This window comes from Bos mutus, chromosome 24, assembly GCF_027580195.1.
Source record: "Bos mutus isolate GX-2022 chromosome 24, NWIPB_WYAK_1.1, whole genome shotgun sequence".
Lineage (NCBI taxonomy): Eukaryota > Metazoa > Chordata > Mammalia > Artiodactyla > Bovidae > Bos > Bos mutus.
Genome location: NC_091640.1, coordinates 33,880,965 through 33,906,210, shown reverse-complemented (window position 1 = coordinate 33,906,210; position 25,246 = coordinate 33,880,965). Strand labels below are relative to the sequence as shown.

The following is a 25,246-nucleotide window of genomic DNA, read 5'->3' as shown; positions in this document are numbered from 1 at the left end:
CATGCCAGGCCTCCCTGTCCTTCACCATCTCCCAGAGTTCTCTCAAACTCATGTCCATTGAGTCGATGATGTCATCCAGCCATCTCATCCTCTGCCACCCACTTCTCATCCTGCCCTTAATCTTTTCCGGCATCAGGGTGTCTTCCCGTTAGTCGGCTCTTTGTATCAGGTGGCTAAAGTATTGGAGCTTCAATTTCAGCATCAGTCCTTCCAGTGAATATTCAGGGTTGATTTCCTTTAGGACTGACTAGTTTGATCTCCTAGCAGCCTAAGGGACTCTCAAGAGTTCTCCAGCACCACAGTTTGAAAGCATCAATTCTTCTGTGCTCAGCCTTCTTTATGGTCCAACTCTCACTTCTGTACATGACTACTTTGACTATATGGACCTTTGTTGGCAAAGAGACGTCTTTGCGTTTTATGTGCTGTCTAGGTTTGTCATACTTTCCTTCCAAGGAGCAAGCATTATTTGATTTTATGGCTGCAGTCACCATCAGCAGTGATTTTGGAGCCCAAGAAAATAAAATCCTTCATCACTGGGTCCTTCAGAGCTCATTATAATCATCAATAAAGATCACTTCTTATTTTCTGAATGAATTATCTCTCCATCCTCACCAAATATTCAAGAAGCCTTCTTTCTACTCTAAAATAATATAAAAATATTTTAATATTTTTGAAATATTAGATGTGTTCACTCAGATGAAAGGAAGAGTACAAGATTCTTCCATTTTCAGACATCTTTCAAATCCATCCACTTTTCGTCACCTTCGGGTTGTCTACTTATTGAATTTTAAGTTTTTTATGTAGTCTGGATACAATTCCTTTGGCAGCTAAATATACACAAGTGAATATTTTCTCACAGTCTTTAAACTTTTATATTCTTGACAATGTTTCCAAAAAGTAGAAGTTTTAATTTTCTCTGATGATTCACGCTTTTTGAAATCTTTGGCCACCCAAAGATTATAAAGATTTTTATCTATTTTTCTCCAAAAGTTTTCTAATTTTTATATGCAAAAACTATAGTTTTTGTTAACTGGGACTGCATTAATCAGATCATATTGTGGAGAAGATATCCTAAAAATACCAAGCCTTCCTACTCACAAACATGGTTTATCTGTTAACTTATTTAGATTTTCTCTATTTTCTCCACCTGCAATGTGGGAGCCCTGAGTTCAGTCCCTGGGTTGGGAAGATCCCCTGGAGAAGGGAAAAGCTATCCATGGTCCAGTATTCTGTCCTGGAGAATTCCATGGACTACAGTCCGTGGGGTCGCAAAGAGTTAGACAGGACTGAGTAGCTTTCATTTTCACTTTCTATCTTCTCCCAGCAATGTTTTATGTTTTTCATTGTAAAGATTCTGTACTTATTTTGTAAAGTTTATTCCTAAGTATTTCATACTTTTTGATACTCTTTCACATGATACTTTTAATTTCTATTTACAGTTGTTCATTGCTGGTGTGTAAAAGTACAGTTGATTTTTGAATATTGACTTTGCATTCCACAAACTTGATAAATTCATTTATTGGTTCTGTAATTTTTTATAGACTCTATTGTTTCAAACATAATCATATTATTTGCAAATAAAAAGAGAATTCTTTCTTTCTTTATGTGCCTTCTGTTTCTTTTTTTGCCTTTTTGCAGTGACTAGACTCTCTAGCATAATCTTGAGTATAAATAGTAAGAGTGGGCATCCTTGCCCAAAACTACCAAGAGATCATTTTGTTTTTCCGAATTAATCATGATGTCAGTTGTAGGTTCTTCGTAGATATTCTATCAGTTTCAGGCTAAGAGAGTTCCCTTCTATTCCTAGCTTGCTGAGAGTTTTATGCCAAATGGGCATGGCATCATTTTATACGTTATTGGATTCTATATTGCTAATATATTTTAAGTATTTTTATAGTCATGTCTGTGTGGTATATGGGTCTTTAGTTTTCCCATTTCTGTAATATCTTAATCTGATTTTGGTAGAAGAGTAAATCTGTTCTCAAAAATTATTTTCATAGTGTTTCCTTCTTTTTTCTGAATTAGTTTGTATAGAATTGGTGTTTCTTCTTTAAATTTGAATATAATACACTAGGAGAAACATTTGGGTTGAGATTGTGTGTGTTTGTTTGAAAGTTTTCCATTATTAATTCTGTTTCGTTAATACATATAGGGCTCTTCAAATTTTCTATTTCTTCTTGAGTCAATTTTTATAAACTGTCTTTAAAGAATTTTTTATTTTCATCCAAGTTTTTCAGTTTATTGACAGATTTTTCAAAATATATACTTATTATTTTTAATACCTATAAGATCTGTAGAGATGTCTGTTTTTCTTTGTAGTCAGTCTACTTAGCATTTTAATTTTATTGGTTTTTCAAATTACCAGCTTTTAGCTTCATTCTTTTTTTTCTCTACTATTTTCCTATTTTTTAATTCTATTGCTTCTATTTCCTTTCTTCTACTTACTTCAGGTTTAATTGCTTTTGTTCTTCTAAGTTCTAAAGACAGAAGCATGTGCATTGGTATACTCTTTTTCATAATTTATAACATTTTATAACATTATATCTTATACTTTCCTTTATACTCTATACTTCATAAGTATTTATAATACTTATTTTAATATCTTTGCTAAATCTATTTTACTTGTTATTTCTATGTCTGTCTCTATTTACTTCTTTTTCCTGGCTATGGGTCACATTTTTCACTTCTTTATAAGTCTAGCAATTGCTGAATAGTTGCTGGACATTTTGAATATGTACTGAGTGCTAGATTTTGCATTGTTTTTAGGATTGTTTGACTTTTTCTGGTAGAGGGTTATTTATAATGTGGTTTAGTTTTTTGAGGCTTATTTTTAAATTCTTTTATGGTAGATGTAAGTAAAGTACTTTATCTGGAGTGAATTTAGCCCCACTTCCAAGGTACCACTATTCTGGCGTCTCCATTAAATGCTTCAAGAATTTAATACGTTCTCTCCTCTTGGTTGAAGGGAATTAGAATAATTCATAACACTGTTTGAGCTGTAGAAATTACTTGTACCACAGTTCTCCAGTAATAATGCTTTCCTTGAGATTTACCCTGTCTTGACCTCATGGATTTTACCCTATATATGTGTGTTCTGATGTTCAGCCAAAGTTCAAGGAATTTCTATGCCTATTTCTGGGACTCTTCTGAATAACTCTGTCTTATTGCATACTCTGCCCTCAAAATTCTAAATGCTTCAGCTTGCTGGAATTTTGAAAGATTGCTGAGCTCTATTTGAGTTCATGCTTCCTACACCTAAGACTGGAAATTACCTCCAGACAGAATACTTTAATGATGACAGGCCTTACATCATCTGTTTTCCTTTTCTCAGTGATTGCAATCCTGTGCTGCCTGTTGTGAAACATCTGAAAATAGTTGTTTCCTATATTTTGTCCATTTTTCTTATTGTTTACAGGGAAAGGATAGGTCTAGACTCTATTCATTCCTTATGGCTGAAACATAAGTCTTTTCCCTCCACTTTTGACATTTGCCTCTCATTCTTTACACTGTCACCAGAGTGATTCTCTCAACACAAATCTGATCATATTAGCCCCCAGATGCAATGAGGGCTGCTGGCTCTACACAGTCTTATCCTTCCCACTCCTCCAGCACCATTTCTCACTATTCCTCAATTTCCGCTTTATGTTCCAGCATTATTAAAATACTTTCAGTGTTCTTCAAACGTGCTGTGATCTCTCTCTCACACATGTGGACCATTGCAAATATTCTCTCAATTTAGGATATTTGCCTTGCATTCACGTATTCATTAGGAGCTTCCCTGGTGGTTCAAATGGTAAAGACTTTGCCTGCAATATAGGAGACCTGGATTTGATACCTGGATTGGGAAGATTCCCTGGAGAAGGGAATGGCTACCCACTTCAGTATTCTTGCCTGGAGAAACCCATGGACAGAGGAGCCTGGCAAGCTACAGTCCATGGGGTTGCAAAGAGTCATACACGATTGAGTGACTGACACTTTCACATATTCATTATCCCTTCATAAATAATTTATATGTCCCTTTTCCAGAGAGATCTCCCATAAAACTTAAGAGTTTGTTTTATAGCTGCCTGACACTCTCATCATACCTTGTATTTGTCTTAAAAATAACCCTCATCATTATAATTATTTAATATCTGTCTTCTTCATTAGACTAAATCCAAATGAAAGCTCAGCATTGCTCTCATCAAACCTGCTAAAACTCCCGTGCCTTGCACAGCAGCTGCAAGAGTAGATCTCAACAAATACTTGATGAAGAAATTAATGAAAACTTAAGGTAATTAATCAAAGAACTGACAGAGGGAGGTAGAGAGGCAAAGGGAGGAAGGAAACAAACAAACAAACCCTAATGTTCAAAAAGGCAGAAGGATCTAACGGACAGCACGTTTCCATTTCGTTGACACCACAGGTCAAATTTTCCAGATGTCATTTAATTCCTCACTTTTGTTTTGCCTTTGTTGACAGAGGCACTAAAAATAAAAATGGTACATTTGATACCTTTCTTTTTGCAAACCAAGGAGACTCAGAGGAAATGTTTTTCCATAATGGAGTTTTCGGAAGCAATCATGATGAACAAAGTTTCACAATAATGAGTGCAGTGTCTGATGATTCTATTACTCTGTCTTGGGTAATTCCATGGTAGAAGAGATCCATTATGGCTCGACCTGTTCTTTGTCACCACTGTTGATTTAATGTCAAGATAAAAGAATGTCTACAGACATGATATGATATTTATCATCTTAATTAAGTGTCATGTGAACAAACAAAATTAGGCTGTGGCAATCAAAGATCTGGGAAAGAATGTTTAGAAGGATTGAAAGATTGTATGTTTCATACAAGGCAATGATGCAAAGGTTGTAACATTTTCATTCAAAAGTTGTGGATCTGTTGCCTAAAATGAAGAAGTGGCTTGCTAATTTGTCATCACTCAGTCTTTATTATTTATCACTTTTTCAAAAAATAAAAGGAAATAACATAAGATGTTTCCTCACAAAGTGATATGCTTTAGTGACCTGCTTAAAATCTTCAAAAAAGAGAGGCATTTCCAAACTAAAGCTTAGATCTCCTTGTGAAACTTTCTTTAGGTGGTAAGGAAGTCGTATATTCACCAAAAGTTCAGTGGCATCATAAAATATTAGGTAGAGATAGAAGAATTTGTACAGACCATTTGGTAAAATCTCCCATGTTAGAATCAGAAAGTGGTTTTTCCAGAGCATCCACTATTTCTTTGGATATCATTTCTCCTCTGCAGTTTGACCTCCTTTGACTTCCAGCCCATTCACACTTTTATTCTTTCTCCTTCCATCAATCCCTCTGTATCTCATTTGTTCTCACCGGGAACCCAAGCTCTCTGAGCAGGCATTTCAGCATAGGTTTAACTAGCAAACCGGGTCACCTTTATACTCCTGACTTGCCCACCATTCCAACACCCCAGCTTTGAGCTGGCCTCATGTCCTCAAAGTGCTTTTGGACTTTTCTCCAGCAATCATCTCCTCTCCAGCTAACTTCTTCATGTAGACCCTTTCACTGATTCACAGCAGCAAGTCACCCAACTCTGAGGACTCAGTGTGCTCTCTACCTTCCGGGGGCTCCCAGTGCTGCTTCTTGGTTCTTAAACTCATCTCATACTGATGCTCTGTTACACTCCACACTCACAGCATCTTCAAATCTTGGGGTTTTGTAAATACTTAGAACTCTAGGGTCCGGATAATCCAAATCCTTTATTTTACAAACAAGGAAAAGGAAAAAAGTCTAAGATTAGGAAGTTTCACAGTTAATGATAAAGGTCTGACTGTAATTCATAAAAGGGGAAACCCAAATTCCTTACTCTGATTCGCCTGTGCCCTGACCTTTCAAGTCATGGGTTTTAATTTCAACACCTATTGCGCCAACAATAAAAAACATCCAGTAAAAACTCCCTTAACTTTCCCAATCTCTACCCCAATATCATTGAGTGCAAAGACTACGGGCCTTGGTACCAGAAAGAGCAGGAGTCAGTCTCAGCTCCCTCATTTGCTATCTGTGTGACAGCAGGAAAGTTACTAACCCCATTTTGGCCAGACTGTCTTCACAGCAACAACAGACTGGAAATCTACCCTTTAGGGTTTTTGTGATGGTTAGGCTTCCTGTGTGTAAAACTATAAGCCTAATGGCTGACAAGGAATTGGTCAACAATGACAGTTACTTTCACTTTGCTTTTTAGCATACTCTTCTCTCTGCTTCCAAAGCTGTCCTTATTTTCACCCACTTGCTTCCAATCTTCTCAGAAGATGCAGGTTTCATTTTCCTTTTCAAAATGAATCCCTCTTCCTTAGATTGTGAATCTGTTTTTGTCCCCTTGCTCTGGGCTCTGAGCCATTAGCTGGCTGTTCTCTCCAACATCTTATACTCCTCTTCCTCTGGGGACTCCCTTGCAGCTGGCTTTTCACCTGCACACAACTCCCCTGGCCTTGAACACACCTTCAGGGGAAGGTTGCAGGAGTGTGGGGGTCAGCGAGGCGATAAGCAGCAGGTTCTGAGCATGACGGGTATTTGACAACTCTTCAGGGGAATTTTGATGTGCTTCCTTCCAGCCACACTGGAGAAAAGAAAAAAAAGAAAGTGAAGTCGCTAAGTTGTGTCCGAATCTTTGCAACCCCATGGACTGTAGCCTACCAGGCTCCTTTGTCCATGGAATTTTCCAGGCAAGAGTACTGGAGTGGGTTGCCATTTCCTTCTTCAGAGGCTCTTCCCGACCCAGGGATCAAACCCGCATCTCCCACATTGCAGGCAGACACTTTACCATCTGAGCCACCAGGGAAGCCCTACACTGGAGAAATTTCACCTTACAGATAGAAGAGTTCTAGCTTCCTTATTCCAGTTACCACCAATTTCAGGGAGGTGGGGAGTAGGGGTGGGTAACAGACCTTCCTATGCCATTGTCTGATTACTCATTCACTCTTTAACACTGAGATGGTTTGTTAAAACAGATTTCTGAGTCTCAACTCTAAATTTCTGATTAAGTTTGGATTAGGGATAAGAATGTTATTTCCAACAACTTCTCAGGTGATATTTATGTCTTTGTCCAGAGACACATAAGAACTACTGCTCCAGAGGTGAGTGGTCTGTGAACCAGCAGCATCTCACCTGGGAAGTGTCACCAATGCAAGATCCAGTCTCCACCCCAGATCTACTAATCCAGAATCTGCATTTTAATAAGACCCATATGACTCACATGTACATTACAGTCTGAGAAGCCCTGCTCCAGATCAGTGGTCCTCAATACAGTATAAATGTTAAAATCACTGGGAAGTAATTTTTAAATACTGCAACCTGGACCCCACCTTTAAGAGTCTGATTTAGTTGGACTAGGGTAGGCCCTCAAACATCAGTATTTTCTTATACCTGGGAATCTTGTTAAAGTGCAGATTTGGACTAAGTAAGTAGTTCTGAGGTCACGCATTTCTAGAAAGCGCTGAGGTGATGCTGCTGTTATGGTCTGGGGGTCACATGTTAAGTAGCAATCCACTCCGGAAAGAACTGTTAATGCTCTCCTCAGCTCCAGATTTAACCATTCTTTTTCACCCTCATCCATCTTCATCTCTCTGCAGCTATTATCCATTCTTCCTGCTTTAAAACACTAGTTCTCAGCATTGACCACAAATCGCCATCATCTGGAGAGCTTTTAAAACTACTGATTCTTGGGTCCCACCCCCAGGGATTCTGATGTAACTAGCATGGGGTGTAGCCTGGAGACTGGAATGTCTACATCTCCCCAGATGATTCTAGCAGGAGCAAAGTTTAAGAAGCTCTGGTTTAAAAGCAGTTTGCCATACTCCTGAGATACAGCAGTATTCTATATTCTCTCCTACTTCTCAGACACTTCTTAGTATCCATCACTTGCTACTTTTTCTATCACTCTGGTAGTTTTATCCATCACAACTATAAATATATGTCTGTATCTGAAAACTTGACAAATTCCCCAAACATGCCTCTCTTGACTTTCACATCTGGAGGAAAAGTCCATTCATTCTCATAGTCACCAGGACACATAGAAAAGTCTAGACACTTAACAGCTTGATTCTTTTTTCTGCTGCTCTGTCCTGTCCAGCCAGGGCCAGGCTATTTCCTCTCCTCCCCTTCAGTGTCTCTGCTGCATGGCTTTTCAATTCCATTTTTACTCACAGCTGATTTCAGATTTCATAAGTTTTTTTGTAGCTACTAAAATAGCCTCCAAAATGTCTCTGCTTCTCACCTCTCTCCCTGACTCAGTTTACACACCTACACCATGGAGCCAACTCCTTACCCCATCTCCATGGCATTTATTAATATCCCACTGAAGTATTAATAGCATTCTCAGGGCTCCACCAAGGGAATATTGCAATGAATCATTTTCCAAAGTAATATTCACACACACACACACACACACACACACGCCCAGCCCACTTTATCTGGTGCATTTCTTTTCTTCATAGCATTTGTCATCTTCTAACTATATGATTTGTTTGTTATGTTCATTGTTAAGTATCTGTGTCCCACTATTAGAGTTTAAGCTACATGAAGATATTTTTGCGTCTTTTGTTCTTCGATTTGTCTCAGGAACGTAGAAGAGCATCCGCCACTCAATCACTATTGGTTGAATGAATTAATACATTTTAACCATAGTTAGCAATGCAAATATCAGTTACTTACTCATAAACTAGGTAACTCCTTCTACCCAAGTTAGGAGCTCCCTGGCAGGATTCTGCCAAGACCATCTCCTCCTTGGGGTCAATTCGGGCTTTCAGGAGGTGGGAGGGTGCAGAGAAGAAGAGCAGAAAAGGTCAGGGAGGAAAGGAGAAGAGAGGGGGTAAAGAACAGGCATCATACAAAACGGTTCCTGTATTGATTTCTGCAGTTCTTTATGTGGCTTGTCCCATCTGAACGTGTTTGTAAGATGTGCAAATGCCTTGTCTGGTCACTCGTCAGCCCTGCCACAAGGGCAGAGAGTTACAGGAGACAAGGTAGACAAGCTAACCTTGTGACTAGGTGGTGGGGGGCGGGGGGAGGCTCCACAGGCAAAAGTGACTTCTCCAGGCCCTCCCAGCACCAAGGACTCACGGCACGCAATCTTTCTTCTCTGAGATTAACCTGGCCAAGAGCCACAGTAAACACTCAATCTCCCTTACAGGGAGGAAAGATTAAATATCTGATTAAAAATTTTGGCTGCTAATTTATTGAACTTGGATGGATGAACCGTTTGGGAGTCACATGACTTTCCCTGTGTGTCTGCTGTTGTTGTCCCACAGAAAGGGGTCAGGGCTCCGCGTGGGCGTGCGGGGGCGCTAGGCCGAGGGGCCATCTTTGAACACTCGGGGGCCAGTTCTTTCCCAGTTAGGTCGGGAATGTCCACGTCAACCGTGGCAGTTTCTGTTTCGACCTTTCTCTCTCTTTCTCTCTCTCTGTTCTGGGCAGCTTTGTGGATTTGGTTCATCTCAGCTCTCCCCCGCCTATTGTTCTGAGCCGCCCAGAGAAATGATGTCATGGGTGGCTTAAAAGTATACAGGAAGTCTTCAAAGCCGAATGACTTCAATATACTTTATTCCGTGGGCTCTGGCTGCTGTTCTGTCCATGGAAAGCACACCCCACAGACCTGGGGGAGGCAGCCATAGGATTAGAGCCTCTCCCCTCTCCCGCCCGCCAGTCCATTCTCTCCTTGACCCACGCGGCCAGGGTGCCCGCCCCTCACCTCCACCCCAGGGCCTTGGACAGAAGCCAGCACCAGAGGAGGCAAGGGAAGCCAGAGGAATAGGAGGTCAGAGGGGTTTCCTCAGAAAAACAGGGGCACAGCACTCTCAGGAGAACCAAAGTCACCTTCACCGGCCCTGGGGTGCTCCAGTCAGTCAGTTTAGCAGAGCCGCCAGCCACCGCAAGGCCCCCAGAGAGGGCAAAGTGACAACCACCACAGGGGACTTGTCTCCGCTTGCAAATGGCAGTGAGAGCACCGCATTGAGACCGCTGCCCAGTGATTTGGAGTAGAGTTAACAGGAGAAAAACAAAAATGTGTTCAGGCTTTATGGTTTCCCCAGCAGGCCTTCCCATATATGCCTGTGTGAAAGTGAAAAGTGAAAGTGTTAAGCACTCAGTCCTGTCTGACTCTTTGAGATCCCATGGAATGGAGCCTGTCAGGCTCCTCTGTCCATGGAATTCTCCAGGCAAGAATACTGGAGTGGGCTGCCATTTCTTTCTCCAGGGGAGACCAGGAGACCCAGGTCTCCTGCATTGCAGGTAGATTCTTTACCATCTGAGCTACCAGAGAAGCTGTTTCCTGTATGAGTTCATCACAGAAACCTTGTGAGGTATTCAGTTCCGTTCAGTTCAGTCGCCCAGTCATGTCTGACTCTTTGCAACCCATGGACTGCAGCACGCCAGGCTTCCCTGTCCATCACCAACTCCCAGAGCCTGCTCAAACTCATGTCCAGCGAGTTAGTGATTCCATCCAACCATCTCATCCCCTATTGTCCCCTTCTCCTCCTGCCTTCAGTCTTTCCCAGCATTAGGGTCTTTTCCAATGAGTCACTTCTTCGTATCAGGTGGCCAAATGTATTAGTCCCATTTTAACAGTGGGGATTAGTAATAAAAAGTGGAGGACTTTTTTTTTCACTTATTCAAAGTCACCAGCTGTCAAGGGTGGAACTGGGACTCTAGTCCCAAGGCCATGTACTTCCCAGCCCTCTACTCTGTGCTCAAACTGGGGTCATTGCTTTCTTTCCTCATTGCTAGTCTTCATAGCAATTGCCCGAAATTAGTCTTGTTCAGCTATCTAGTTTGTGGTATGGCTCCATTCTAAAGAACTACTACAGCTTTCCTTTGCCCCCCATAAATGGCACAGAATTTGTGCCTGGCCCTGGCGCCTTTCCCCATCTGCATCTGCTCAACCCTCCACGACTTTGGAGATAACTAATTTCACGTGTCCACAGACTGGCTCTGCAATGGGGCTGGGCATTGCCTTGTCATTATTACATAAACTGGGGACACTGTAGCTCGGTGATATTGGTGTTCCCAAAACCAGGCACATGACTTCCTAAAGGCATTTTCCATTTTCCAAACACATAACGTATGGGGTCTTAACCGAGGTCCATAGACAGAATTTATGTGGTCTATTGAAAACTACGTATTTGTTTTCATTCCCTTTCATTGAAATTTAGTGTTTCTCCCAATTATGAATGTAGGCAACATACTCTATTAGTATTACAGTGTCTGTGACTTTGTCACCAATAGAAATCACAAATTTTTCAAGTCACATTGTAACAAACATCTCAAATACCCTTTATGCTCATCATTATTTGGAATTATGGTAATTATTAAGCCTGCTATTAAGTCTTGTTATTTATTATATTATTAATGAAGCATATACATTTTAATATCACAAATTTAACTTTTAGGCATTTTGATTGTGCAGGTTCCTACCTGCAGAGAAAAAAACCTAGCCCTCATTCAAAATCCTTACCTCCACCTGGCCCTAATTATTTTTTGAAATCCCTACAAATATTTCAGACTATATTTCCAGGTAATTGGCTTCCTTTGTAACCCTGAGTATAATATTCTATTCATTTAAAAATATGATTCCGGGGCTTCCCTGCTGGCTCAGTGGTAAAGAATCCGCCTGCCAGTGCAGGAGCATGGGGAAGAAGATGCCACATGCCGTGGAGCAACTATGCCCGTGTGCCACAACTGTTGAGCCTGTGCTCTAGAGCCTGGGAGTCACAACTGCTGAAGCCCGTATGACCTAGATCCCATGCTCCACAACCAGAGAAGCCACCACAATGAGAGGTCCACGCACTGCAACCAGAGAGCAGCCCCCACTCTCCACAACTAGAGAAAAAAGCCCACGCAGCAATGAAGCCCCAGCGTAGCCAATAAACAAATAAATAAAACTATTAAAAAAACCAACATGATTCTGATAAGGAGTCCCTAGGCTTCACCATGCCATTGAAAGGGTTCATGCACCAGCCATTTTGCTGGAGTTGAAGAGCTGAGGGGATAAAGGCTTGGTCAGCTGACATAGGTCTTCCCACCACCTGCTGGGACTTCAGTCTAGGCAGGCAGAGCATGAAGGTCAACAAGCCAAGGGCATTTCTGGGGAGGAACTGAGGAGACCTGGGAAGCTGGGCTCAGGGACACCTGGCAGGGCTGGTGTCTAGGTTGATTCACCCTGGCACACTTTCCTCAGGAACCGCACACCCCATCAGCACATGTACTAGTGCCTCTTCTCACTAGCTTCACAACACTCCCCAGGGCTGCTTCATGGCTCCATAGCTACACTACTCACCTCCAAGGCTTTGTCTCTGGCTATCTCGTCAACCTGAGAGAGAAAGCAGGGTCAGGACAAGCTGCTCGATGGATAGTCATCGAGCCTGACTTCACAGCACATTTAAGTGACAACTGTCTACCACTCTACACAACTGGCAGCTGACTTGAGCACCTCTCCATGAACCTTAACTGGGAAATAGTCAAGCCAGGTGTGGAGGGATCTGGGTAGGCACAGCTATTAGGGACTTTTGCCCAACCTACCTGGCTAAAGTAGTGTGATTCTACAAGATCTAACATTTACTTGCTATACACCAGCCATGCTATACTAGATTCTCATTACCCATCTACAAAAGTAACTCTAGGGCTCCCTGGTTGATACAGACATAACATTAATGACCAACTCTATGGGCTCATGGCCCCCATCTGCATAGAAGGAATCCATCCCCTTTACAAGAACCTTGTCTCTATTCGGCCCTATTTGTTGAAGTCCCTGGGGATGTTTCAGACATTGTTGTGAATCAGTGTAGACTGAGTCTTGACTGCCACCCCTACAGCTGGACACAAGGATCCAGGCCTCCCCTGATCTAGAACCAACTCTTGGGTATGCATCTCAATCATCAGGCCACTTGGCTACTCAGTGAAATTGAAAGTGTTAGTCACTCAGTCGTGTCTGACTGTGACCCCAAGGACTGTAGCCCACCAGGCTGTTCTGTCCACAGGATTCTCTAGGCAAGAATACTGGAGTGGGTTGCCATTACCTTTTGCAGAGGATCTTCCCAACCCAGGGCTACTCATTACTTGGCTGTAAAATGAGAAGAGTAGTATCTCCACCCCCAGGCTCCCCTGCTAGAGGGCAGCATGTCAGGGGAGCCTGGGCTGAGAGGCACTGGAAGGCTGGCTCAAATAGTATTCCTTGAGCATCATCTGATCCTTCAGGATGTCTGAAGCTGGGATGACTCTTCAGAGACTTCCTGAATTGAGGCAAAGTGCCTTGACTATCTATAAACTTTATGTTATAGGAGAGCTTAGTTGGCCTTCTTGTTGGAACATGGCTGTTTTCCTTAAAGTGTCAATTCTGAAGTGATTCAACCAACCGAGGATCCTTCGTTATTGAATCCAAGTATCTGAAATAGATATCTCACACAGATAGCCCTTCCAACTCCAGAATGTACAGAACCCTCCAGAGCAGTGGGGTCAGGACAGTTTCTAGAAAAACCAAGATGGTCATGGTCATGGTTACAACTGCACCTTCTTTCCAACTGTAGCTTAATTTGCCTTTGCTGAATCAGATTCACCATGCCTGACACCCCTTCCCTTCTGCTGAATCCTCTCTTAGATGCATTCAAAGATACTCCCTTGCAATCTTACCTCAACTGTCCTGCCCTGCCCTCCCCATTTTGTTCCCCAGACAAACTTGCAAACATCAAGACCCCCTTTAAGGACCTATTTCAACTTCTATTATTGGGAATGTCCTATCCCCCAGAAAAATCCAAGGCACAGTTGTCTGGAGGGTGAAGAAAATCAACCCTGAATATTCACTGGAAGGACTGGTACTGAAGCTGAAGCTCCAATACTTTGGCTACCTGATACGAAGAGCTGACTCATTGGAAAAGACCCTGATGCTGGGAAAGACTGAAGGCAGAAGGAGAAGGAGGCAACAGAGGATGAGATGGTTGGATGGCATCACTGACTTAATGGACATGAGCTTGCTCCTCGAGCAAGTTCCAGGAGGTAGTGAAGGACAGGGAAGCCTGGTGTGCTGCAGTCCATGGGGTTGCAGAGAGTGGGACATGACTTAGCAACTAAACAACAACAGGGGGCAAAAGATTACCTAACTCCACAACCCAGATCTATCTACATTTGTTAGAATTGGTTTCTTTCTGCAGATGCTCTTGAGAAAGCTAAGTTGTATAAGCTAGTGAGAGGTCTCTTGCTCTAGCTTTCAGGACTTCCAGTACAATCCTGGCATGATGATAAGGGGAAAGAATTAGGACTTTGAAATTAGAGTGAGCTCAGCTCCAGCAGCAGCTTTGACACTTACTAACTATAAGACTTGGGTAAGATCTTCCTGAACCCACTTTTTTTTAAATTTTATTTTATTGAACCCACTTTCTTATATGCATGTGGGAAATAGTCAGCTTTGAGGGTTGTTTTGAGGATTGAATGGAATATCTAATATATAGCACCCAATACAATGCCTTGCACATAGTTGGCAGTTGATATATCTTAATTCTTACTTCAGATATTACAGTTTTTCACTTGTGCTTAGGTGTACCAGTTGGATGTATGACACATTGAGGGGAGGTTTCTGGAATTGTGCAACAAGTTTATTCATTAGAAAAATATTTCTTTGCTATTCACTAAATCCTAAGAAAAAGAAATATAAGCAATATGAAATTGTTTACATTATGCAATAATAAAAGATATATTACTGACTAACCTGCAGAGTAAAATTAAATCTTTTGATAGAAGTATGAAATAAAAAGAATTTTTTAATAAGAAATAAAAAGAACAAAAAATCAGGGTAGGAAATTTACATTATTTATGTAACTGCATTTGCCATGAAATATACCAATTGTTTTTTTTTCCTGTATTCTCTAGTGGTCATGTTATAATGAAAACACTGAGGCTCTCTAGATTAGATCACTAGAAAATAATAGCTGTCATTCTTTCCTCTTCTTTCACCTTCCTGTGTGTGTCTAAAACTCCAGTTTAATTATCCACTTTCTACATAAATCTAATCCCATGCCCCCATGGTTCTGCGCCTCACAGTCATTATTTCAGATTTAAAGCACCCTGGCTTACTTGGAGATATGAGTATGGGCTGTTCTTCCTTGGGTTCCCTCCTGAGACTAGCAGAGTTCCCCAGCCTGTGTACCAGGAGAATTCCCAAGGCTACACACTGAAGGTTTCAAGAGCTGCTTTACTTATCACTATTGCTTCTCGTCTAGTAACTTCCAGGACACCTTTCATTGTGACCTGCTTTGATTGGAAACCGCTGGAAATTCTGAGCAATGTTCTGCTTAAATCCAGCACAACCTCACTTCTAACAGAAATGGGGAGAAAAAGTGGGTGGGAAGACCGATGGAAAGGTGGAATCTCCCTCCTGTGGCTCCACATGATTTGATTCTGTGACCTTCAAAGTCTGAAAAAAAAAAAAAACAGATTGATTCAAAAACAACCGGGGACCAAAATACTTCTGGTTTCCTTTTATTGTACTTCTGGGAACCAACCAATTATGTTCAGAACTCCAAGTTATTGGTAGGTTGGGTTTTTTTTTTTTTTTCGTAACGATCCAGGAAACTTGATGAGCTTTCTGGGTTGTTCATTTTGGCATTTTTGTCTAATTTTTGTCACCCAATCATAAAGGAATAGAAAAGATTCATCCTAAAAAAAAAAAGGAAGCCAGTCAGTGACCACAGCTGCCAAATAAAAAAGCAAAACAAATAAACCCAAAGGAATAAATTCTCACACATCACTGCTGGGCCCATTTCCAGAACAGAACCTGAAAGGTGAGAGGCAGGGGGAGGCTGGAGACCCTGCTCTGCACTGGGTTTAGTATTTAACCTCAAGTGGCTAAAGTATGTCTGTGCTTGACTCAACTGGAAGGATGTTGAGGTATTAAACAAGGTCTGTGTAACCCTTAAATAAATAGAGAAAGGAGCCAAGAATTGGTGTAATCATAATACCTTACATTGCTACAGCATTCAATAGTGTTCAAAGCATCTTATAAACATTCTATATTTTGCTTGATTCACATAGGATTAGATCCATTGCTCACAATTTTGTGGCTGAAAAGCTGCTGAAAAGGTAGTCTAAAAACTATTAGAGACATGCTTTGGAGACCACCCCCTCCCGCAAAAGAGAAACTCTCCCGCTAGTGTTACAGGTTCAGAAAAATCTACCTTCATCCTTCTAAAATACATGCACGAGACTTCCCTAGCAGCCCAGGGTTAACACTTTGCCTTCCAATGCGGGAGTGCGGGTTTCATCCCTGGTCAGGGAACTAAGGGCTTCCCAGGTGGCACTGGTGATAAAGAACCCTCCTGCCAATGCAGGAGACATGAGACTAGGGTTTGATCCCTGAGCCAGGAAGATCCCCTAGAGGAGGGCATGGCAACCCACTCCAGTATTCTTGCCTGGAGAATCCCATGGACAGAGGAGCCTGGCAGGCTATACTCCATAGGGTGGTGAAGAGTCAGACATGACTGAAGCGACTGAGCATGCACGGGGAGTTAAGATCCCATATGCCTGGGGCCAAAAATTTAAAACAGAAAGCAGAAACAACATAGTAAAAAAATTCAATAAAGACTCTTTTTTTGGGAAAAAAAAAAAAGTTATCCACATCAAAAAAAAAATCTTAAAAAAAATAAAACACATGGATGCCTGCTAACTATTTCTGTGATTTAGGGGAAAACAAAAAGGTGTTTTATTCTGTAATGTGTATACAACACTAGCACCCAGGTGGCCCTGGTGATAAAGAACCCGCCGGCCAACGCAGGAGACATAAGAGATCCCTGGATTGGGAAGATCCTCTGGAGAAGGAAGCGGCAACCCACTCCAGTGGGAGAATCCCATGGACAGAGGAGCCTGGCAGGCTACTGTCCTTGGGGTCACAAAGATTTGGACACAACTAAAGAGACTTAGCGTGTGCATACAATTGCAACAAATTTTTTAAATTTTTTGGAAATTGATGTGATATAAATCTTAAATAAACAGTGATAACAGAGAGCAACAAAGGTTTCCAAAACAGTACTATTTTATAAATAAAGGTATAAATTGATAGGCACAAAAATACAAACAAAAATGAGAGTTTTCTACCAACTCACAGTAATTTTGCGGTTTTCTTTTCTCATCTACGAGAGGTGGTAAGGTGGAAGAGCTCTCTTGAGAGTCTAAGGACAGGAACCTAGACTTCCTGTGCTTGCAACTTTAGGTAATACATGTAACCTCTGGATAATGCTCCTCAACTAAGGAATAAAAAAAACACATTATCTATTTGAAAGCAAGGAATTGGATCAATTAGCTTATAGTCCTTTTATTTCTTAGGATCCACAGCATTTGCATCAAAACAGTTAACTCTAAAAGCAATTGTGTAGATTAATTCAAACCCAAACCACAAAAATGTGTCTAAAATTTTTTTTAACAGTCCAACCTCGTCTTGCAGTCATGTTTGGGAGAGAAGTGAAATCAGTCCCACTGTTTCTGTCTGGCTCTCATAAGCTTCTGCTCATCCTAAAAATGTAACCCAAGCGCCCACTGTGGCGGAGAAGAGAAGATGAAAGCTTGCTGCTTTGTGACTAATATAAAAAGAAGACTGGTCACTGATCTTAGAGGGATTTTCATTTCTAAGTGCATGTTTTTTTTAACTCCTCCTTTGTCTTTATGGCATTTATGTTTCCTAGGTTACCATAAACTGAACCCACACAAACATTTTTACGTGCATCTTCTTCACATGTTGGGCTGAAGTGCTGTGCCATCTTAGGTTCCTAACTAGCCTCCCAGCTCCCTGAGGTAAACATCTGTTCCTTCCCCATCCTTCTGTCCGCTGTGATGCTCAACTCAGTGCCTCGCCTGCAGCTGAGACATAAAGAAGGCTGAACTGATTTGACCTGACTTCATTATTCAGCTGACTGTCTAGCTTTTGCTCCATATTTCTTAGTTCTAGTTGGGAGCCAAAGCATTGAGAAGATTTTACTAACAACTAAAAATAATACTAAAACTATCTTCTAGCCTAGAAGAGATTATGTCTATCTCAAATTAAGAACAGATGAAAAACATTAAAATGTCCATTAGAATACTGTAAAATGCTCTGATTCTTTACTTCCAGCATGAGTCAGGGATCCCATTTGGAGATCCTCTGTGTCTTCAAATTTATATAAGAAGGGCTTCCATAGCAAAGCATCAGAGTCCTTTTGCAAATTCAAAATATCCAGGAAAGTTGTTCATTCATATTTGTATTTATAATTTTTTTTTCCAAAATCACTTTTAATAACATAGGCTCATTCTTAATAAAGCTCTGACTTGGGGATTTTGGATACTTTCTGAAATAGGAGGTGGAGGAAAAATATGGAAGGTGTAATTTTCCCTGAAAATAAGGAAAATGATGCCCACAGAAGATACACTGCTTGTTCTGTATTTCCTGGTTGCCTCTGAGGAGCCTTAACTCACTATATTGACTGTAGGGTTCTAGTGGCTGGTTTTTCATCTAATTACATTCTCAGTAAAGGGATGCTGGTCAATTTGCCATAACCTCTCCCTCAACTTTGATAGGATCTCCAGTACCATTTGGATGCTTCAGAGGAAAACTGATTTGCTTTTTTACAGAATCACTCTCCTGGGATTCATGCACTGCGGTGAGAAAGCCCAAGTTCTGCATATAAAACACGAGAGCTCCCTCTATGCGGTTACCCGCAAAAGTGCCCTCCAGCTGGTAGCCCTATGCTGGGACCCAGATGGAAGCCCACAAACAAGAGCAAAACAAAAGGAAGCTCTGTTGACTTCTTTTCATGAGTACAAAACGGTGGGAATGAGAAGGTTGAACTCCTCCGTTTGCCCAGCAGAGGAGAAGAGTGATGAAAGAGAAGGGACTGTGTAAGAGAATGCAATGTGTATAAGCAGATTATCGCTTGCATTCGGTGTGAAGTTCTCCGGTAATAACAATGACCAATTTAGTTTACTTCAAGCTATTCATATCCTTGGGGATTTGCTTTGTCTCGTTTTGTTTTTTTGTTTTAAGATGGGAAAGGAAGGGGTGCCATGAAGAGGAGGGAGGAATTATAACACAGTACAGAGCCAGCCGGGCTTCCAGCTCCACGGCAGAGGCCCATCCCACCACATTCCTCCAGGCGGGATCGACTGGCCAGATGAAGAGCTTCAAGGTCATCAAAGGAAGTAGAAATGAGGAGTTGCCTGAATGTGTGTTGATTGGTGCGTTGCACAGAGCAAGGATGAAACATAAAACTCAAAGGGAAAGGGCAGAGCAGATGAGGAATTATATTCCTGAAGAAACCGTGCGCTTTGAGAACTGTGAAATGTCATTGGCAGGTAGCCCATTCCTTTCAAGAAAATGTGAAGTATGTGCACTGCAGACAAAGGGGACCCACTGTAAACATGGCTCAATAACTCTTTCGAACGAGAGAGAGGCTTCGTATTTACCTTTCAGAGACGCTGGGTCACCCTGCCTCACACTGAAAGAAGGAAATGTCTCTAACACCTTAAAATTTTGAGTGCATACCACATACCACAAAACTTGAATATGGCTGATAATGGGCACGGCGGTCACTGAAAGGTAACCAGCTCAGCAAAGGCATTCGTGTGGTGATGATGTGTTCTGGTGACTTGAATTGATGCCCCGTCCCCAGACATCAGAGTGTATTCCTCTATCTAAAAGGTAAATTTACTAATAGAATCAGACTCTTTTTTTTTTTAAACCTTCAAATCCAAAATGAAAAGTGGGTGAGAACTTTCTGGGATGCCCCACACCTGCTTCCCACCTACACAGAGACAACCTGATGTGCTAACAGTTCTTAAAGACTTCAGTCAGATTCTCCTAGAAAAATAACAGGTGGGATTCTAAAATAAGAGACGGGATTCTAAAATGGTTGATGCCGTAATCTTCTATTGCACTCTGTATTGGGAGGAGGGAGAAAGAAAATGAAGATTACTAAGTGAATAGATGGGCAAATAGCTGAATAAAATCTGGGATAGCCAGAGTTGGATGTTATTCAGCAATCTAAACAGCAATAAAATACTAATACACACTACAGCTCCAGGAGATAGTGAAGGAAGGGAAGCACGGTATGCTGCAGTCTATAGCATCACAAAGAGTCAGACATGACTTAGCGGCTGAACAACAACAACAAATGCCAAGTGAGAGAGGCCAATGAAAAAGAAAGAAAGAAACATATTGTGTGATTCTGCTGCTGCTGCTGCTAAGTCGCTTCAGTCGTGTCCGACTCTGTGCGACCCCATAGACGGCAGCCCACCAGGCTCTCCCATCCCTGGGATTCTCCAGGCAAGAACACTGAAGTGGGTTGCCATTTCCTTCTCCAATGCATGAAAGTGAAAAGTGAAAGTGAAGTCGCTCAGTCGTGTCTGACTCTTAGCGACCCCATGGACTGCAGCCCACCAGGGTCCTCCGTCCATGGGATTTTCCAGGCAAGAGTACTGGAGTGGGGTGCCATTGCCTTCTCCGTTGTATACTTTAGATGGGTAAATTTTATGATATGTAAATGATAACAGTTGTTTGTTTTTTGAGTTAATGGATAATTTGGTGGAAGCAGTGACTAATTTGATTTTATAAGATTTTAAGAAAAGAAAGAAGATTTTAAAAAATGAACATATATGACTACCGCCTAAACTTCCTTGGATAGGTCTACATCTAATGTAACTAATAATAACACTTTTCTTCTTAACTAAGATACTTCACCCACTCCACCCAGAGTTATCTGTGCATGTATTTCTCATCCCCCTGACTGTGAGGTCTTAGAAGAGAGTATCCCTTTGTATTTATTTTCTGCCATCCTCAGTGTCATGCACAGTAGCTTTCAGAGACACTTAATGAATATTTTCTGATTCAGAAACATAATCTTTAGAAGAAAGAGCTTGAATGGGACAGGAGGAAAGATGAAGCATTCAAAGAAGTTAGATGGTGTATAGACAGACTTTGCTTTTTAGAAAACCAACTTCCAAATAAAGGTTTATTCAAGAGAAAGCAGCTTTAGAGAGAACCCAAGTCCTTGAGGGACGGAAGAGAAGTCTAGGTAAAAATGAAATACCAGAAACAAAAATTTTTCAGTTAATACATCACAATATTTCATTTATGTATGCATTTTTCCTGTGTACCACTACCACTCTTAACACACACACACACACACACATCCACACATACATTCACGTGGGGAACCACACACAAGAGCAGAAGGCAATGGTGAGTGGAGGGACACACCTTTAACTGATCAATATTTATCAATATATAAAACTCAGTCCTCTGGGCCTGCAATGACACACGTCACTGCAAGGACAGCTCAGCTGGAACATGCTCTTCTGTGTCATCAAGTATACTTCTGGAACCAAAACCACTAACTAGAATGGTCAACCAAGTGTTTCCGCTAGTCACATTTTTTGTCTGATGTCTCGGACAAAGCTGTGTTAAGACCTTAAGATTCAGGAGTTACTCCAAGGAGTAGAGTCCATGCAGCTACTCATGTTGGCAGCAGCGTTAAGAACAAAGGCTCACTTATCAAAATAACCAAGTAAATATCTGTTATATTTAAATTTGAAAAGGAAAGAAAGGAAGGCTTTGACATTTTTTTTTCCTAGTCTGCAAAAAGGGAGGAAGGAAGAAAGGAAGGAAAGGAAAAAGGAAGGAAGACAACAACCCTTGAAAACAGTAAAAACACTAATTAAATGGGTAGAAAAACAGCATCAATCCAATTTTACAGTTAATTTGTATGGGAAGCTGGAAAAGCTAAGGGATAGCAACTATTGTCACATTTTAAAAATTATTATGAAGAAACACTGAATAATTATTCTAACTCTTCAGAGAACAGAGAAACAAAGAAAATGCACTTAAGTTGCGAGAAAAAGAAACTTCAATTAGCCACAAAGTAAGCTTGTCAACAAGGATAACTCACACGTTCCTAAGAGAGCTCACACACCATTCATCCCCATGGATGTCTGAGAAGGCAATTACTATTGTTCTTAGCTGGAGTAAATATAGACCTGTCCAAGGCAAGAGGCTGAACCAGGAACCACTTCTGCTCCCTTCCTGATCTCTGATTTTATTCGATTTTCCTATTGCTTATCTTCTAAATGTGCTTGTAATAACCTGCCCTCTTGCTAGTACCTTCTTGTAAATGAGATGCCTATCTGGGTTTATCCCAGCTAAATAAACTGAATTCAATAAAACCCATCCTGGGTTATCCTCCAAGAGAGTTATTACTTCACTAACATGCTACTGTTGCTACCGTTACCTAATGCTTTAACTTCTCCTTTAGGCTTGAGTTATGCTACGTCGTTGTATATCTAAGATAAGAGGCTGTCTGGAGTCTGTTCAATGTTATCGCATAATACACAGTGACTTTTTTATTGAAGGCACTCCGAGAGTACCTCTGCACTGATGCAGATTTCACTGAAACTAATTCAGAGACTCTGAGTGCGTGTACCTGCATGTGTATACAAATTCATATATACATATATGTTAAAGAATATACATGTATTTTTAAAAGATAAATGTTGAACTGAAAAAAGTCATGATGTTACTCTTAGTGCATGCTCAGTTGCTCAGTCGTGTCTGACTCTTTGTGATCTCATGGACTACAGCCCATCAGGCTTCGCTGTCCATGGGACAGCCCAAGCAAGAATACTGGAGTGGGTTGCCATTTCCTCCTCCAGGGGATCTTCCCAACCCAGGGACTGAACCCACATCTCTAGTATCTCCTGCACTGGCAGGCGGATTCTTTACTACTAGCACCACCTGGTAAGCTCATTACTCTTCACAGTTAGCTAATCATCTGCATCGATCTGTCAGATCAGTACATCCTGTGTTTAATCTAATTTAAAGCTTAAAGTGGTGACCCTAGTCTCTTGAGTACATGCCAGCACACTGGGAGTTTGCTGTCTCGCCATGCTGATCAACCCAACCTCTGCCCAGTTTCTGCCACCTCAGATCTCTGAAGGTACAGCAATCCCTGGCCATAAGGTCCCTAGACTGCTAGGCCTTCTTGAGTTAAAAATGGGCTGTTGTGATAGACTGTCCATGTTTCTAAAGTCCTAATGGCAATTTTTACGTCTCCTACAAGGTTACAATTAGCAAACAATCTGCTTTCTTTGACTTTGAGTTTTACTAAGTCCTTATATAATCCTGATTGTTTCATACCTATCGAAACCTCTGGTTATCATGGGACATGATTTTTATGAGTCAATTACTAGGGGGAATTAATTAGTCCTTAAAATTGTAGTTTGATAGGAAAATATTTGAAAACATAGGACTCTGAAAAATTATGTAATTCCCCTGATGACAATGGAGGCATACCCAGACATCCAATGAAATAGAAGTCCAACTAAAATTAAAAAAGAGTAAAAATACATGCCAAACTCCTTCCACTTCCTGCCCTATGATTCAGGGCCCAAATTCAACATGAATTTGAAAAATTCTATAACAATTTCTTTGTTACATAGACCAAGATTTCTGAAGCAGCTAGAGAAATATTCTACATCTTTTTCTGTTGCCCATCTCCTTTCATGCATTCAGAGACCACAGCTTCCGGGGGAAAAATGTGCAATAAGTAGGTAGAAGGTTAGCACTGGCACTTTCGTGCTTCCAACCGGGGACAAAGATAGGAAAAATTTCTCTTTTTGCTGCGTGGAACCTATGAGTTTTTGTGTACTCCATTACTCCCGAGTAATGAGGAAACAGGTATACACATACAGATAGATCGATCTATCTATGAAGAGCTGACTCATTGGAAAAGACTCTGATGCTGGGGGGGGATAGGGGGCAGGAGGAGAAGGGGACGACAGAGGATGAGATGGCTGGATGGCGTCACTGACTCGATGGACAGGAGTCTGAGTGAACTCTGGGAGTTGGTGATGGACAGGGAGGCCTGGCGTGCTGCGATTCATAGGGTCACAAAGAGTCGAACACGACTGAGCGACTGAACTGAACTGAACTGAACTGATATATATGATATATATCACATTTTCTTATCTTTCATCTGTTGAAGACACTAAGTTCTTTCCACATCTTGACTATTGTAAGATATGAATATATTAGCCATAGAAATGAAATCCTGCTGTTTCCTTCAGTGTGAATGTACCTAGAGAGTATTATGCCTAGTGAAATAAGTCTGACAGAGAAATATAAATACTGTATATCATTTACACATGGATTCATGAAAAACTATGTATATAGCAAAACAGAAACAGACTCACAGATATAGAAAATGAACTAGTGGTTATTAGTGGAAAGAAGGAAGAGGGGAGCAGCAAGATAGGGGTATGGAATTAAGAGATACCAACTACTAGTATAAAATAGATAAGCAAAAAGGATACGTTGTACGGCACAGGGAATTATAGCCATTATTTTATAATAATTTTTAATGGAGTACAATCTATACAAGTACTGAATCATCTGAAACTAACATAATATTGTAAATAAACTATACTTCAACTTAAAAAACCCAAGACTATGTATACCTACAAGAGTCTACCTTTCTCCTCATGAGCTTTAGAAATCATTTTTGATGACTGGAAAGAAAAATCATAACACTATATGACATTTAAGATATTTAAACATGGGCAAAGTAAAGAAACCTAAATGAAAATAAGATTTCCACACTTCCTTTGAAGTTGCAAAATGTTGACACTAGAATGTGATGTCACATATGCATATGGTAATACGCAGAGCAACCACTAAGAAAATTAAACTAAGAGATATACTCAAAAACATTAAAAATAATTTCAAATGGTGTTCTGAAAATATGTGCAAGTAATACATAGAAAGGCAAACAGAGAGGAGAGGATTAAGAAACAAGGAAACAAACAGAAAACAGGTAACAAATGGCAGACTTCAGTCTTAACATACCAATAATTACCTTAGGTATAAATGATCTCATTATACCAATTAAAAGGTAAAGATCGAATATAATTAAACATGCAGTTACCATAGGACCCAGCACTTGGGCAGGACTACACACTTGGGCATTTATCCCAGAAAAGTGAAAACTTGTGTTCATACAAACCTGTACACAAATGTTCATCATAGCTTTATTTAAATAGCCAAAAACTAAAAACAACCCAGATGATCTTCAATGGGTGAATGGTCCAAGAAACTGTGGTATATCCATACTATGGAATACTACTTAGCTAGTAAAAGAAACAAACTATTGTCACACATGACAGCCTAGATGAATCGCAAGGAAATTATGCTAAGTTAAAAAAGCCAATCCCCCCAAATTGTACACTGTATGATTTC

General features: G+C 40.8%; 1 long non-coding RNA gene across 2 annotated transcripts in view; it reads right to left on the bottom strand.

Annotated features, from left to right (window-relative positions):
- Positions 1–5,009: 5,009 nt before the first annotated feature.
- LOC138985403 (uncharacterized) overlaps positions 5,010–25,246 on the bottom strand; it is a 68,865-nt gene continuing 48,628 nt past the window's right edge. Inside the window, exon 3 of one of the 2 annotated variants that reach the window (XR_011462455.1) lies at positions 5,010–6,574. This is a non-coding gene — a long non-coding RNA (uncharacterized lncRNA). Of the gene's footprint in view, positions 6,575–14,796; positions 15,413–25,246 lie in introns of those variants that run through there. The other variant, XR_011462456.1, reaches the window with a different exon arrangement.